Source organism: Ciona robusta, chromosome 14, assembly GCF_009617815.1.
Source record: "Ciona robusta chromosome 14, ASM961781v2".
In the NCBI taxonomy this organism is placed as follows: domain Eukaryota; kingdom Metazoa; phylum Chordata; class Ascidiacea; order Phlebobranchia; family Cionidae; genus Ciona; species Ciona robusta.
In genome coordinates this window covers 3,029,325-3,043,728 of record NC_143248.1, presented here as the reverse complement: position 1 = coordinate 3,043,728, position 14,404 = coordinate 3,029,325, and positions in this window count along the sequence as shown.

Sequence of the window (14,404 nt, the reverse complement as noted above, 5' to 3'; positions counted from 1 at the left end):
GTTTTAATTAAAACATTTTTTGAATTCCTTGGAAAACATGAAAAAATTGATTTTTTTTGTTTTTTTGCATAAAAATTGTAGTTGTACCATTATAAACTTAAAATTTTTCTAAAAAAATTTTGCAAAAAAAAAAATTGTTGTAAAAACTAATGTTAAAAATTTTTTTTAATAAAATTTAATTTTTTTATTGTTTAACACAAGTAACTGTACAGTTTTAATTAAAACATTTTTTTGAATTCCTTTGGGAAACATGAAAAAAATTATTTTTTTTGTTTTTTTGCATAAAAATTGTAGTTGTACCATTATGAACTTAAAATTTTTTAAAAAAAATTTTGCAAAAAAAAAAAAATTTTTGTAAAAACTAATGTTAAAAATTTTTTTTAATAAAATTTAATTTTTTTATTGTTTAAAACAAGTAACTGTACAGTTTTAATTAAAAACATTTTTTTGAATTCCTTTGGGAAACATGAAAAAATTGATTTTTTTTTTTTTTGCATAAAAATTGTAGTTGTACCATTATAAACTTAAAATTTTTTAAAAAAAAATTTGCAAAAAAAAAAAAATTGTTGTAAAAACTAATGTTAAAAATTTTTTTTAATAAAATTTAATTTTTTATTGTTTAAAACAAGTAACTGTACAGTTTTAATTAAAACATTTTTTTGAATTCCTTTGAGAAACATGAAAAAATTGATTTTTTTTTTTTTTTTTTTGCATAAAAATTGTAGTTGTACCATTATAAACTTAAATTTTTTTAAAAAAATTTTGCAAAAAAAAAAAAAATTGTTGTAAAAACTAATGTTAAAATTTTTTTTTTAATAAAATTTAATTTTTTTATGTTTAAAACAAGTAACTGTACAGTTTTAATTAAAACATTTTTTTGAATTCCTTTGGGAAACATGAAAAAATTGATTTTTTTTTGTTTTTTTGCATAAAAATTGTAGTTGTACCATTATAAACTTAAATTTTTTTAAAAAAAATTTTGCAAAAAAAAAAAATTGTTGTAAAAACTAATGTTAAAAATTTTTTTTAATAAAATTAATTTTTTTATTGTTAACACAAGTAAATGTACAGTTTTAATTAAAACATTTTTTGAATTCCTTTGGGAAACATGAAAAAATTGATTTTTTTTGTTTTTTTTGCATAAAAATTGTAGTTGTACCATTATAAACTTAAATTTTTTTAAAAAAAATTTTGCAAAAAAAAAAATTGTTGTAAAAACTAATGTTAAAAATTTTTTTTTAATAAAATTTAATTTTTTATTGTTTAAAACAAGTAACTGTACAGTTTTAATTAAAACATTTTTTTGAATTCCTTTGGGAAACATGAAAAAATTGATTTTTTTTTTGTTTTTTTGCATAAAAATTGTAGTTGTACCATTATAAACTTAAAATTTTTCTAAAAAAATTTTGCAAAAAAAAAAAACTGTTGTAAAAACTAATGTTAAAAATTTTTTTTTAATAAAATTTAATTTTTTTATTGTTTAACACAAGTAACTGTACAGTTTTAATTAAAAACATTTTTTTGAATTCCTTTGGGAAACACGAAAAAATGTTTTTTTTTTTTGTTTTTTGCATAAAAATTGTAGTTGTACCATTATGAACTTAAAATTTTTTAAAAAAAATTTTGCAAAAAAAAAAAAAATTTTTGTAAAAACTAATGTTAAAAATTTTTTTTTAATAAAATTTAATTTTTTATTGTTTAAAACAAGTAACTGTACAGTTTTAATTAAAACATTTTTTTGAATTCCTTTGGAAACATGAAAAAATTGATTTTTTTTGTTTTTTTGCATAAAAATTGTAGTTGTACCATTATAAACTTAAAATTTTTAAAAAAAATTTTGCAAAAAAAAAAAAAATTGTTGTAAAAACTAATGTTAAAAATTTTTTTTTAATAAAATTTAATTTTTTATTGTTTAAAACAAGTAACTGTACAGTTTTATATAAAACATTTTTTTGAATTCCTTTGGGAAACATGAAAAAATTGATTTTTTTTGTTTTTTGCATAAAAATTGTAGTTGTACCATTATGAACTTAAAATTTTTTAAAAAAAATTTTGCAAAAAAAAAAAATTGTTGTAAAAACTAATGTTAAAATTTTTTTTAATAAAATTTAATTTTTTTATTGTTTGAAACAAGTAACTGTACAGTTTTAATTAAAACATTTTTTTGAATTCCTTTGGGAAACATGAAAAATTGATTTTTTTTTGTTTTTTTGCATAAAAATTGTAGTTGTACCATTATGAACTTAAAATTTTTTAAAAAAAATTTTGCAAAAAAAAAAAAATTGTTGTAAAAACTAATGTTAAAAATTTTTTTTTAATAAAATTTAATTTTTTATTGTTTAAAACAAGTAACTGTACAGTTTTAATTAAAACATTTTTTTTGAATTCCTTTGGGAAACATGTAAAAATTGATTTTTTTTTGTTTTTTTGCATAAAAATTGTAGTTGTACCATTATAAACTTAAATTTTTTTTAAAAAAATTTTGCAAAAAAAAAATTGTTGTAAAAACTAATGTTAAAATTTTTTTTTAAAAAAATTTAATTTTTTTATTGTTTAAAACAAGTAACTGTACAGTTTTAATTAAAACATTTTTTTTGAATTCCTTTGGGAAACATGAAAAAATTGATTTTTTTTTGTTTTTTTGCATAAAAATTGTAGTTGTACCATTATGAACTTAAAATTTTTTAAAAAAAAATTTGCAAAAAAAAAAAATTGTTGTAAAAACTAATGTTAAAAAATTTTTTTTAATAAAATTTAATTTTTTTATTGTTTAAAACAAGTAACTGTACAGTTTTAATTAAAACATTTTTTTGAATTCCTTTGGGAAACATAAAAAAATTGATTTTTTTTTGTTTTTTTGCATAAAAATTGTAGTTGTACCATTATAAACTTAAATTTTTTTAAAAAAAATTTTGCAAAAAAAAAAAAATGTTGTAAAAACTAATGTTAAAAATTTTTTTTAATAAAATTTAATTTTTTTATTGTTTAACACAAGTAAATGTACAGTTTTAATTAAAACATTTTTTTGAATTCCTTTGGGAAACATGAAAAAAATTATTTTTTTTTGTTTTTTTGCATAAAAATTGTAGTTGTACCATTATGAACTTAAAATTTTTTAAAAAAAATTTTGCAAAAAAAAAAAAATTTTTGTAAAAACTAATGTTAAAAATTTTTTTAATAAAATTTAATTTTTTATTGTTTAAAACAAGTAACTGTACAGTTTTAATTAAAACATTTTTTTGAATTCCTTTGGGAAACATGAAAAAATTGATTTTTTTTGTTTTTTTGCATAAAAATTGTAGTTGTACCATTATAAACTTAAAATTTTTTAAAAAAAATTTGCAAAAAAAAAAAAAAAATTGTTGTAAAAACTAATGTTAAAAATTTTTGTTTAATAAAATTTAATTTTTTTATTGTTTAAAACAAGTAACTGTACAGTTTTAATTAAAACATTTTTTGAATTCCTTTGAGAAACATGAAAAAATTGATTTTTTTTTGTTTTTTTTGCATAAAAATTGTAGTTGTACCATTATAAACTTAAAATTTTTTTAAAAAAATTTTGCAAAAAAAAAAAAATTGTTGTAAAAACTAATGTTAAAAATTTTTTTTTAATAAAATTTAATTTTTTTATTGTTTAAAACAAGTAACTGTACAGTTTTAATTAAAACATTTTTTTAAATTCCTTTGGGAAACATGAAAAAAATGATTTTTTTTTGTTTTTTTGCATAAAAATTGTAGTTGTACCATTATAAACTTAAAATATTTAAAAAAATTTTTGCAAAAAAAAAAAAATTGTTGTAAAAACTAATGTTAAAAATTTTTTTTTAATAAAATTTAATTTTTTTATTGTTTAACACAAGTAACTGTACAGTTTTAATTAAAACATTTTTTTGAATTCCTTTGAAAAACATGAAAAAATTGATTTTTTTTTGTTTTTTTGCATAAAAATTGTAGTTGTACCATTATAAACTTAAATTTTTAAAAAAAAAATTTTGCAAAAAAAAAAAAATTGTTGTAAAAACTAATGTTAAAATTTTTTTTTAATAAAATTTAATTTTTTTATTGTATAAAACAAGTAACTGTACAGTTTTAAATAAAAAATTTTTTTGAATTCCTTTGGGAAACATGAAAAAATTGATTTTTTTTTGTTTTTTTTGCATAAAAATTGTAGTTGTACCATTATAAACTTAAATTTTTTTAAAAAAAATTTTGCAAAAAAAAAAAAATTGTTGTAAAAACTAATGTTAAAAATTTTTTTTTAATAAAATTTAATTTTTTTATTGTTTAAAACAAGTAACTGTACAGTTTTAATTAAAACATTTTTTGAATTCCTTTGGGAAACATGAAAAAATTGATTTTTTTTGTTTTTTGCATAAAAATTGTAGTTGTACCATTATAAACTTAAAATTTTTTAAAAAAAATTTTGCAAAAAAAAAAATTGTTGTAAAAACTAATGTTAAAATTTTTTTTTTAATAAAATTTAATTTTTTTATTGTTTAAAACAAGTAACTGTACAGTTTTAATTAAAACATTTTTTTGAATTCCTTTGGGAAACATGAAAAAATTGATTTTTTTTTGTTTTTTTGCATAAAAATTGTAGTTGTACCATTATAAACTTAAAATTTTTCTAAAAAAATTTTGCAAAAAAAAAAAAATTGTTGTAAAAACTAATGTTAAAAATTTTTTTTTAATAAAATTTAATTTTTTATTGTTTAACACAAGTAACTGTACAGTTTTAATTAAAACATTTTTTTGAATTCCTTTGGGAAACATGAAAAAATTTATTTTTTTTTGTTTTTTTGCATAAAAATTGTAGTTGTACCATTATAAACTTAAAATTTTTTAAAAAAAATTTTGCAAAAAAAAAAAAATTTTTGTAAAAACTAATGTTAAAAATTTTTTTTTAATAAAATTTAATTTTTTTATTGTTTAAAACAAGTAACTGTACAGTTTTAATTAAAACATTTTTTTGAATTCCTTTGGGAAACATGAAAAAATTGATTTTTTTTGTTTTTTTGCATAAAAATTGTAGTTGTACCATTATAAACTTAAAATTTTTAAAAAAAAATTTGCAAAAAAAAAAAAAATTGTTGTAAAAACTAATGTTAAAAATTTTTTTTAATAAAATTTAATTTTTTATTGTTTAAAACAAGTAACTGTACAGTTTTAATTAAAACATTTTTTGAATTCCTTTGAGAAACATGAAAAAATTGATTTTTTTTTGTTTTTTTGCATAAAAATTGTAGTTGTACCATTATAAACTTAAATTTTTTTTAAAAAAATTTTGCAAAAAAAAAAAAAATTGTTGTAAAAACTAATGTTAAAAATTTTTTTTAATAAAATTTAATTTTTTTATTGTTTAAAACAAATAACTGTACAGATTTAATTAAAACATTTTTTTGAATTCCTTTGGGAAACATGAAAAAATTGATTTTTTTTTGTTTTTTTGCATAAAAAATGTAGTTGTACCATTATAAACTTAAAATTTTTTAAAAAAATTTTTGCAAAAAAAAAAAAATTGTTGTAAAAACTAATGTTAAAAATTTTTTTTTAATAAAATTTAATTTTTTTATTGTTTAACACAAGTAACTGTACAGTTTTAATTAAAACATTTTTTTGAATTCCTTTGGAAAACATGAAAAAATTGATTTTTTTTGTTTTTTTGCATAAAAATTGTAGTTGTACCATTATAAACTTAAAATTTTTCTAAAAAAATTTTGCAAAAAAAAAAAATTGTTGTAAAAACTAATGTTAAAAATTTTTTTTTAATAAAATTTAATTTTTTTATTGTTTAAAACAAGTAACTGTACAGTTTCAATTAAAACATTTTTTTGAATTCCTTTGGGAAACATGAAAAAATTGATTTTTTTTGTTTTTTTGCATAGAAATTGTAGTTGTACCATTATAAACTTAAAATTTTTCTAAAAAAATTTTGCAAAAAAAAAAAAAATTGTTGTAAAAACTAATGTTAAAAATTTTTTTTAATAAAATTTAATTTTTTTATTGTTTAACACAAGTAACTGTACAGTTTTAATTAAAACATTTTTTTGAATTCCTTTGGGAAACACGAAAAAATTGTTTTTTTTTGGTTTTTTGCATAAAAATTGTAGTTGTACCATTATTAACTTAAAATTTTTTAAAAAAAATTTTGCAAAAAAAAAAATTTTTGTAAAAACTAATGTTAAAAATTTTTTTTTAATAAAATTTAATTTTTTTATTGTTTAAAACAAGTAACTGTACAGTTTTAATTAAAACATTTTTTTGAATTCCTTTGGGAAACATGAAAAAATTGATTTTTTTTTGTTTTTTTGCATAAAAATTGTAGTTGTACCATTATAAACTTAAAATTTTTTAAAAAAAATTTTGCAAAAAAAAAAAAATTGTTGTAAAAACTAATGTTAAAAATTTTTTTTTAATAAAATTTAATTTTTTTATTGTTTAAAACAAGTAACTGTACAGTTTTATATAAAACATTTTTTTGAATTCCTTTGGGAAACATGAAAAAATTGATTTTTTTTTGTTTTTTTGCATAAAAATTGTAGTTGTACCATTATGAACTTAAAATTTTTTAAAAAAAAATTTGCAAAAAAAAAAAAATTGTTGTAAAAAGTAAAAACTAATGTTAAAAATTTTTTTTTAATAAAATTTAATTTTTTTATTGTTTGAAACAAGTAACTGTACAGTTTTAATTAAAACATTTTTTTGAATTCCTTTGGGAAACATGAAAAAATTGATTTTTTTTGTTTTTTTGCATAAAAATTGTAGTTGTACCATTATGAACTTAAAATTTTTTAAAAAAAAATTTGCAAAAAAAAAAAATTGTTGTAAAAACTAATGTTAAAAATTTTTTTTTAATAAAATTTAATTTTTTTATTGTTTAAAACAAGTAACTGTACAGTTTTAATTAAAACATTTTTTGAATTCCTTTGGGAAACATGAAAAAATTGATTTTTTTTGTTTTTTGCATAAAAATTGTAGTTGTACCATTATAAACTTAAAATTTTTTAAAAAAATTTTTGCAAAAAAAAAAAATTGTTGTAAAAACTAATGTTAAAAATTTTTTTTAATAAAATTTAATTTTTTTATTGTTTAACACAAGTAACTGTACAGTTTTAATTAAAACATTTTTTTGAATTCCTTTGAAAAACATGAAAAAATTGATTTTTTTTGTTTTTTGCATAAAAATTGTAGTTGTACCATTATAAACTTAAAATTTTTTTAAAAAAATTTTGCAAAAAAAAAAAAATTGTTGTAAAAACTAATGTTAAAATTTTTTTTTAATAAAATTTAATTTTTTTATTGTTTAAAACAAGTAACTGTACAGTTTTAATTAAAACATTTTTTTGAATTCCTTTGGGAAACATGAAAAAATTGATTTTTTTTTGTTTTTTTTTGCATAAAAATTGTAGTTGTACCATTATAAACTTAAATTTTTTTAAAAAAAATTTTGCAAAAAAAAAAAATTGTTGTAAAAACTAATGTTAAAAATTTTTTTTTAATAAAATTTAATTTTTTTATTGTTTAACACAAGTAAATGTACAGTTTTAATTAAAACATTTTTTGAATTCCTTTGGGAAACATGAAAAAATTGATTTTTTTTGTTTTTTTGCATAAAAATTGTAGTTGTACCATTATAAACTTAAAATTTTTTAAAAAAAAATTTGCAAAAGAAAAAAAATTGTTGTAAAAACTAATGTTAAAAAATTTTTTTAATAAAATTTAATTTTTTTATTGTTTAAAACAAGTAACTGTACAGTTTTAATTAAAACATTTTTTTGAATTCCTTTAGGAAACATGAAAAAATTGATTTTTTTTGTTTTTTTGCATAAAAATTGTAGTTGTACCATTATAAACTTAAATTTTTTTAAAAAAAATTTTGCAAAAAAAAAAAAATGTTGTAAAAACTAATGTTAAAAATTTTTTTTTAATAAAATTTAATTTTTTTATTGTTTAACACAAGTAAATGTACAGTTTTAATTAAAACATTTTTTGAATTCCTTTGGGAAACATGAAAAATTGATTTTTTTTGTTTTTTTGCATAAAAATTGTAGTTGTACCATTATAAACTTAAAATTTTTTAAAAAAAATTTTGCAAAAAAAAAAATTGTTGTAAAAACTAATGTTAAAAATTTTTTTTTAATAAAATTTAATTTTTTTATTGTTTAAAACAAGTAACTGTACAGTTTTAATTAAAACATTTTTTTGAATTCCTTTGGGAAACATGAAAAAATTGATTTTTTTTTGTTTTTTTGCATAAAAATTGTAGTTGTACCATTATAAACTTAAAATTTTTTTAAAAAAATTTTGCAAAAAAAAAATTGTTGTAAAAACTAATGTTAAAAATTTTTTTTTAATAAAATTTAATTTTTTTATTGTTTAACACAAGTAACTGTACAGTTTTAATTAAAACATTTTTTTGAATTCCTTTGGGAAACACGAAAAAATTGTTTTTTTTTTGTTTTTTTTGCATAAAAATTGTAGTTGTACCATTATTAACTTAAAATTTTTTAAAAAAAAATTTGCAAAAAAAAAAAAAATTGTTGTAAAAAGTAAAAACTAATGTTAAAAATTTTTTTTTAATAAAATTTAATTTTTTTATTGTTTGAAACAAGTAACTGTACAGTTTTAATTAAAACATTTTTTTGAATTCCTTTGGGAAACATGAAAAAATTGATTTTTTTTTGTTTTTTGCATAAAAATTGTAGTTGTACCATTATGAACTTAAAATTTTTTAAAAAAAAATTTGCAAAAAAAAAAAAATTGTTGTAAAAACTAATGTTAAAAATTTTTTTTAATAAAATTTAATTTTTTATTGTTTAAAACAAGTAACTGTACAGTTTTAATTAAAACATTTTTTTGAATTCCTTTGGGAAACATGAAAAAATTGATTTTTTTTTGTTTTTTTGCATAAAAATTGTAGTTGTACCATTATAAACTTAAATTTTTTTAAAAAAAATTTTGCAAAAAAAAAAAATGTTGTAAAAACTAATGTTAAAATTTTTTTTTTAATAAAATTTAATTTTTTTATTGTTTAACACAAGTAAATGTACAGTTTTAATTAAAACATTTTTTGAATTCCTTTGGGAAACATGAAAAAATTGATTTTTTTTGTTTTTTTGCATAAAAATTGTAGTTGTACCATTATAAACTTAAAATTTTTTAAAAAAAATTTTGCAAAAAAAAAAATTGTTGTAAAAACTAATGTTAAAAATTTTTTTTTAATAAAATTTAATTTTTTTATTGTTTAAAACAAGTAACTGTACAGTTTTAATTAAAACATTTTTTTGAATTCCTTTGGGAAACATGAAAAAATTGATTTTTTTTGTTTTTTTGCATAAAAATTGTAGTTGTACCATTATAAACTTAAAATTTTTTAAAAAAATTTTTGCAAAAAAAAAAAAATTGTTGTAAAAACTAATGTTAAAAATTTTTTTTAATAAAATTTAATTTTTTATTGTTTAACACAAGTAACTGTACAGTTTTAATTAAAACATTTTTTTGAATTCCTTTGAAAAACATGAAAAAATTGATTTTTTTTGTTTTTTTGCATAAAAATTGTAGTTGTACCATTATAAACTTAAAATTTTTTTAAAAAAATTTTGCAAAAAAAAAAAAATTGTTGTAAAAACTAATGTTAAAATTTTTTTTTAATAAAATTTAATTTTTTTATTGTTTAAAACAAGTAACTGTACAGTTTTAATTAAAACATTTTTTTGAATTCCTTTGGGAAACATGAAAAAATTGATTTTTTTTGTTTTTTTTTGCATAAAAATTGTAGTTGTACCATTATAAACTTAAATTTTTTTAAAAAAAATTTTGCAAAAAAAAAAAATTGTTGTAAAAACTAATGTTAAAAATTTTTTTTTAATAAAATTTAATTTTTTTATTGTTTAACACAAGTAAATGTACAGTTTTAATTAAAACATTTTTTGAATTCCTTTGGGAAACATGAAAAAATTGATTTTTTTTGTTTTTTTGCATAAAAATTGTAGTTGTACCATTATAAACTTAAAATTTTTTAAAAAAAATTTGCAAAAAAAAAAAAATTGTTGTAAAAACTAATGTTAAAAAATTTTTTTTAATAAAATTTAATTTTTTTATTGTTTAAAACAAGTAACTGTACAGTTTTAATTAAAACATTTTTTGAATTCCTTTGGGAAACATGAAAAAATTGATTTTTTTTGTTTTTTTGCATAAAAATTGTAGTTGTACCATTATAAACTTAAATTTTTTTAAAAAAAATTTTGCAAAAAAAAAAAAAATGTTGTAAAAACTAATGTTAAAATTTTTTTTTTAATAAAATTTAATTTTTTTATTGTTTAACACAAGTAAATGTACAGTTTTAATTAAAACATTTTTTGAATTCCTTTGGGAAACATGAAAAAATTGATTTTTTTTGTTTTTTTGCATAAAAATTGTAGTTGTACCATTATAAACTTAAAATTTTTTAAAAAAATTTTGCAAAAAAAAAAATTGTTGTAAAAACTAATGTTAAAAATTTTTTTTAATAAAATTTAATTTTTTTATTGTTTAAAACAAGTAACTGTACAGTTTTAATTAAAACATTTTTTTGAATTCCTTTGGGAAACATGAAAAAATTGATTTTTTTTTGTTTTTTTGCATAAAAATTGTAGTTGTACCATTATAAACTTAAAATTTTTTTAAAAAAATTTTGCAAAAAAAAAATTGTTGTAAAAACTAATGTTAAAAATTTTTTTTTAATAAAATTTAATTTTTTTATTGTTTAACACAAGTAACTGTACAGTTTTAATTAAAACATTTTTTTGAATTCCTTTGGGAAACACGAAAAAATTGTTTTTTTTTTGTTTTTTTGCATAAAAATTGTAGTTGTACCATTATTAACTTAAAATTTTTTAAAAAAAATTTTGCAAAAAAAAAAAAATTTTTGTAAAAACTAATGTTAAAAATTTTTTTTTAATAAAATTTAATTTTTTTATTGTTTAAAACAAGTAACTGTACAGTTTTAATTAAAACATTTTTTTGAATTCCTTTGGGAAACATGAAAAAATTGATTTTTTTTTGTTTTTTTGCATAAAAATTGTAGTTGTACCATTATAAACTTAAAATTTTTTAAAAAAAATTTTGCAAAAAAAAAAAAATTGTTGTAAAAACTAATGTTAAAAATTTTTTTTTAATAAAATTTAATTTTTTTATTGTTTAAAACAAGTAACTGTACAGTTTTATATAAAACATTTTTTTGAATTCCTTTGGGAAACATGAAAAAATTGATTTTTTTTTGTTTTTTTGCATAAAAATTGTAGTTGTACCATTATGAACTTAAAATTTTTAAAAAAAAAATTTGCAAAAAAAAAAAAAATTGTTGTAAAAACTAATGTTAAAAATTTTTTTTAATAAAATTTAATTTTTTTATTGTTTGAAACAAGTAACTGTACAGTTTTAATTAAAACATTTTTTTGAATTCCTTTGGGAAACATGAAAAAATTGATTTTTTTTTTGTTTTTTTGCATAAAAATTGTAGTTGTACCATTATGAACTTAAAATTTTTTAAAAAAAAATTTGCAAAAAAAAAAAAATTGTTGTAAAAACTAATGTTAAAAAATTTTTTTTAATAAAATTTAATTTTTTTATTGTTTAAAACAAGTAACTGTACAGTTTTAATTAAAACATTTTTTTGAATTCCTTTGGGAAACATGAAAAAATTGATTTTTTTTGTTTTTTTGCATAAAAATTGTAGTTGTACCATTATAAACTTAAATTTTTTTAAAAAAAATTTTGCAAAAAAAAAAAAATGTTGTAAAAACTAATGTTAAAATTTTTTTTTTAATAAAATTTAATTTTTTTATTGTTTAACACAAGTAAATGTACAGTTTTAATTAAAACATTTTTTGAATTCCTTTGGGAAACATGAAAAAAATGATTTTTTTTGTTTTTTTGCATAAAAATTGTAGTTGTACCATTATAAACTTAAAATTTTTTAAAAAAAATTTTGCAAAAAAAAAAATTGTTGTAAAAACTAATGTTAAAAATTTTTTTTTAATAAAATTTAATTTTTTTATTGTTTAAAACAAGTAACTGTACAGTTTTAATTAAAACATTTTTTTGAATTCCTTTGGGAAACATGAAAAAATTGATTTTTTTTGTTTTTTTGCATAAAAATTGTAGTTGTACCATTATAAACTTAAAATTTTTTAAAAAAATTTTTGCAAAAAAAAAAAATTGTTGTAAAAACTAATGTTAAAAATTTTTTTTTAATAAAATTTAATTTTTTTATTGTTTAACACAAGTAACTGTACAGTTTTAATTAAAACATTTTTTTGAATTCCTTTGAAAAACATGAAAAAATTGATTTTTTTTGTTTTTTTGCATAAAAATTGTAGTTGTACCATTATAAACTTAAAATTTTTTTAAAAAAATTTTGCAAAAAAAAAAAAATTGTTGTAAAAACTAATGTTAAAATTTTTTTTTAATAAAATTTAATTTTTTTATTGTTTAAAACAAGTAACTGTACAGTTTTAATTAAAACATTTTTTTGAATTCCTTTGGGAAACATGAAAAAATTGATTTTTTTTTGTTTTTTTTTGCATAAAAATTGTAGTTGTACCATTATAAACTTAAATTTTTTTAAAAAAAATTTTGCAAAAAAAAAAAAATTGTTGTAAAAACTAATGTTAAAAATTTTTTTTTAATAAAATTTAATTTTTTTATTGTTTAACACAAGTAAATGTACAGTTTTATATAAAACATTTTTTGAATTCCTTTGGGAAACATGAAAAAATTGATTTTTTTTGTTTTTTTGCATAAAAATTGTAGTTGTACCATTATAAACTTAAAATTTTTTAAAAAAAAAATTTGCAAAAAAAAAAAAAATTGTTGTAAAAACTAATGTTAAAAAATTTTTTTTAATAAAATTTAATTTTTTATTGTTTAAAACAAGTAACTGTACAGTTTTAATTAAAACATTTTTTTGAATTCCTTTGGGAAACATGAAAAAATTGATTTTTTTTGTTTTTTTGCATAAAAATTGTAGTTGTACCATTATAAACTTAAATTTTTTTAAAAAAAATTTTGCAAAAAAAAAAAAATGTTGTAAAAACTAATGTTAAAAATTTTTTTTTAATAAAATTTAATTTTTTTATTGTTTAACACAAGTAAATGTACAGTTTTAATTAAAACATTTTTTGAATTCCTTTGGGAAACATGAAAAAATTGATTTTTTTTGTTTTTTTGCATAAAAATTGTAGTTGTACCATTATAAACTTAAAATTTTTTAAAAAAAATTTTGCAAAAAAAAAAATTGTTGTAAAAACTAATGTTAAAAATTTTTTTTTAATAAAATTTAATTTTTTTATTGTTTAAAACAAGTAACTGTACAGTTTTAAATAAAACATTTTTTTGAATTCCTTTGGGAAACATGAAAAAATTGATTTTTTTTTGTTTTTTTGCATAAAAATTGTAGTTGTACCATTATAAACTTAAAATTTTTCTAAAAAAATTTTGCAAAAAAAAAAAATTGTTGTAAAAACTAATGTTAAAAATTTTTTTTTAATAAAATTTAATTTTTTTATTGTTTAACACAAGTAACTGTACAGTTTTAATTAAAACATTTTTTGAATTCCTTTGGGAAACATGAAAAAATTTATTTTTTTTTGTTTTTTTGCATAAAAATTGTAGTTGTACCATTATGAACTTAAAATTTTTTAAAAAAAATTTTGCAAAAAAAAAAAAATTTTTGTAAAAACTAATGTTAAAAATTTTTTTTTAATAAAATTTAATTTTTTTATTGTTTAAAACAAGTAACTGTACAGTTTTAATTAAAACATTTTTTTGAATTCCTTTGGGAAACATGAAAAAATTGATTTTTTTGTTTTTTTGCATAAAAATTGTAGTTGTACCATTATGAACTTAAAATTTTTTAAAAAAAATTTTGCAAAAAAAAAAAAAATTTTTGTAAAAACTAATGTTAAAAATTTTTTTTTAATAAAATTTAATTTTTTTATTGTTTAACACAAGTAACTGTACAGTTTTAATTAAAACATTTTTTTGAATTCCTTTGAAAAACATGAAAAAATTGATTTTTTTTGTTTTTTTGCATAAAAATTGTAGTTGTACCATTATAAACTTAAAATTTTTTAAAAAAAATTTTGCAAAAAAAAAAAATTGTTGTAAAAACTAATGTTAAAATTTTTTTTTAATAAAATTTAATTTTTTTATTGTTTAAAACAAGTAACTGTACAGTTTTAATTAAAACATTTTTTTGAATTCCTTTGGGAAACATGAAAAAATTGATTTTTGTTTTTTTGTTTTTTTTGCATAAAAATTGTAGTTGTACCATTATAAACTTAAATTTTTTTAAAAAAAATTTTGCAAAAAAAAAAAAATTGTTGTAAAAACTAATGTTAAAAATTTTTTTTTAATAAAATTT